The sequence below is a fragment of the Branchiostoma floridae genome, chromosome 1 (genome assembly GCF_000003815.2).
Source record: "Branchiostoma floridae strain S238N-H82 chromosome 1, Bfl_VNyyK, whole genome shotgun sequence".
In the NCBI taxonomy this organism is placed as follows: Eukaryota; Metazoa; Chordata; class Leptocardii; order Amphioxiformes; family Branchiostomatidae; genus Branchiostoma; species Branchiostoma floridae.
Genome location: NC_049979.1, coordinates 31,941,492 through 31,944,737, shown reverse-complemented (window position 1 = coordinate 31,944,737; position 3,246 = coordinate 31,941,492). Strand labels below are relative to the sequence as shown.

Genomic DNA, 3,246 nt, shown 5'->3' with positions numbered 1-3,246 from the left:
AGAGTTATAGGACTTCAAAGTGGAGGGCCTCAAAAGCCCTGCCCTCGGGGCCAGGGATGACCAAAAAAGCCCGGTCTGAATAGGGTTAAGTGTAGTGTTTTGACAAAATACTTGTTTTTTTTTTTTACCTGTTAAGTGTAAGGTTTGGAGAAATCGCTCGTTTTTTTCTCTCAGATTTTATGAATTTGTAATATCCGTGTCAGAAATATATGAAGTTCAACCCTATTTAGTCCGTGCTTTTTGGCCCTCCAATTTTAAGTTCTACAGCTCTTGAAAGACGTGTCGTGTGGTTATCAATTTTTTAAGGAAATGATATAGATATCATTTCTTACCAGTATAAGACGTCTGTCGTTACGATGACGTAATGAGACGTAATTATGACGTCATCAATTTGATTGTATGGCCGGACCCATGAAAAAAGGGTATTCAACTTCAAGTTGTGCTCCATTAAAAATGTAACAGCAAGTGCAGATAACAGAATGATAATGTTTGTTACGACTTGTGTCGCCAATAAAATTACGCCATGTACATCTAAGATACCAGTTGGGCTCCGCCATATTATATCCATGGCCTTGAATTTTTTAAAAGAGTTTTTTTTTCAATGAATTATCACAAAAGGCAATGGGAACATACTAAATACTTTCATTTAGATTGTTTTTGATGAAAAAATACCAGGTAGTTAATAATTGTAAGAGATAATTAGCTTGTTATTCGTGATATGGCAATATGGTCCGCCATCTTGGATTTTGGCCTGATGACGTTATTATATTAGCACAATTTATGCATATATAATTATGAAAGAAATGCTACATAACATATGATTTTATTTGTGTAACAAAATAGCAGTAATATAGCAAATAAACGTAAAAATACATTGTTAGAACAAAAATTTGCGTTTTATTGCAAAACTGCCTTTCAACAAAGGGTTGCCATGGCAACACGAAAAAAATTGTAAAGCTTTGTGAAATTGTTGCCAACAATATTTTAGGAAAACTTACCAAATTTGGTGGATCGAGCATAAGCCGTTCTGACCTTATAGGACATCAAAGTTGGCACGGGCTAAATGAGATCTGAATAAGGTTAAGGTTTGGAGAAAAATCCTCTATTCGGAACCTGTGTTTTCGTAAAACCCGTGTCTGTAAGATGTAAAGTGTATTGTTAAGATAAAATCCTCCGTTTTGGGGGTAACCTGTGTGTTTGGAAAAGCCGTGTATTTAAGATGTAAAGTTTAAGTTTTTTCTCTCAAAACCTGTTTGCTTGTAAAATATACTCCTTTTTTTTGGTAACCTTTTTAAAAAAAAAAAAACAACCCTTGCCTGTAATATTAAAAGTCTAACGTTTTGTTGGGATCCTCCGTTTTTTTCTGGAACCTTTTTTTTGTGTGTGAAATCAGTGAGGCCGCGTAGCACAGTGGTAGTGTATTCGGCCCGTGACCGAGAGGTCGCCGGTTCGAATCCGCCTGCCGTGTTGCCGGTCTTGTGCCCTTGGGAAAGGCACTTTACACGACTTTCCTCACTTTACTCAAGTGAAAATGAGTCGTCCATCGGATAGGACGTTAAATGGAGGTCCCGTGTTTGGGGAGAGCCACACCCCGGGCACGTAAAAGAACCCACCACATGTGCGATGGTGCGATGTGAGCGGATCAAACCATTCCGTCGAAAATGGGGTAGGGAATTTCCCGAGCAGCCTCGTAACCCCTGCTTTGCCTATTGAGTCAGTGAAGTCAAGCTTGCTTAAGCTTGATGTTTCTGACTTAGGGAGAAGAGATGCTGCTACAGTTATCGCTATGGGCCGCTCTTCATCACCATGATTGTAACATCAGGCCCTACGAACCTGATTTAGGAAACAAATCCGTGTTGGTAAGATATATATTGCAAGGTTTAAAGAAAATAGTTTGCTTTTTTTCTTCAAGCCGGACGTGTTTGCAAATGTCGTGTCTGTAAGATGGAAAGTATAACGTTTTTTTAAAGTCCTCCGTATTTCTCTTGATCCTGTGTGTTTGTCATAGCCGTGTCTGTAAGATTAACTTTGCATTGTTTAAACAAAATCCTCCGGGGTTTTTGTAGATTAAAGCCTTTGTGTAGATTAAAGCCATGTCTGTGAGATGTGAAGTGCAAGGTATGGAAAATATTCTCTGTTTTTCTCTCGAAACCTGTGAGTTGGTAAAAGCTGTGTCTATAAGATGTTAAATTTAAGGTTTGGAAAAAATCCTCCTTTTATCTCAGAACTTGTATTTGTAATAGACGTGATCGTAAGATTAAAAGAGAAAAGTATGAATAAAATTCTCATTTTTTCAAAGGGGAACCTGTGTGTTTGTAAAAGCCGTCTCTGTACGAACTAAAAGTGTAATGTTTAGAAAAATTCCTCCGTTTTTGTCTCGGAACCTGTGTGTTTGTAATAGCCGTGTCGGAAGTGTAAGGTTTGGAAAAAAATTCTTTGAATTTTTCTCGGAACCTGTGTGTCTGTGAAGAATAAGACGTTTAACGTTACGTTGACGTAAAATGACGTATTTGTGTCGTCATCAATTTAATTAAACTGGCCGGACGCATGAAAAAAGGGTATTCTCATAAAACTTCAAGTTATGCTACAAAAAATGTAACAACAAGTGCAGATAACAGAATAATAATGTTTATTACGACTTGCGTTGCTAATAGCAAAATCATTGACGTCATAATCACAAAGGGCAACGGAAATAGGCTAAATTTCTGGGCAGATTTCTGATGAAAAAACACCAGGTAGTTACAAATTTTAAGCGATAATTAGCTTGTTATTCTTGATCTGGCCATACGGTCCGCCATCTTGGATATTGGGCTGATGACGTCATCAAATTAGCATAATTTATGCATATATAATTATGAAAGATATGCTCAATGATATAAGATTTTATTTATATAACCAAATAGCAGTAATATAGCAAATAAATGTGACAAATATATTGCTAGAACCAAAAAAACTGATTTTTGGCAAAACTGCCTGTCAACAAACGGTTGCCATGGCAACAAGAAAACATGAAAAATTTGTCAAAGTTTGTTAAATTGTTTGCAACAATATTTTAGGACAACTCATTAAATTTCGTGGCTCTAGCATAAGCCGTTCTGGCGTTATTGGACATCAAAGTTGCCGCAGGCCTCAAAGCCACCCCCCGTTAACCCTATCCAGACTGGGGGGGGGGGGGGCTAAACGTGCCCGCGACAACTTTGACCTCCTTTATATCCCAGACGGCTTGTGCTAGAACATCCAAACTTG

At 37.7% G+C, this 3,246-nt stretch overlaps 1 long non-coding RNA gene across 2 annotated transcripts in view; it reads left to right on the top strand.

Moving 5' to 3' along the window:
• Window positions 1-3,246, top strand: part of LOC118418539 — an 8,073-nt gene that overhangs the window by 2,878 nt on the left and 1,949 nt on the right. The window contains exon 1 of one of the 2 annotated variants that reach the window (XR_004831463.1): window positions 2,074-2,118. The exons of the other annotated variant lie outside the window; for it this stretch is intronic. This is a non-coding gene — a long non-coding RNA (uncharacterized LOC118418539). Of the gene's footprint in view, window positions 1-2,073; window positions 2,119-3,246 lie in introns of those variants that run through there. 2 annotated transcript variants of the gene reach the window in all.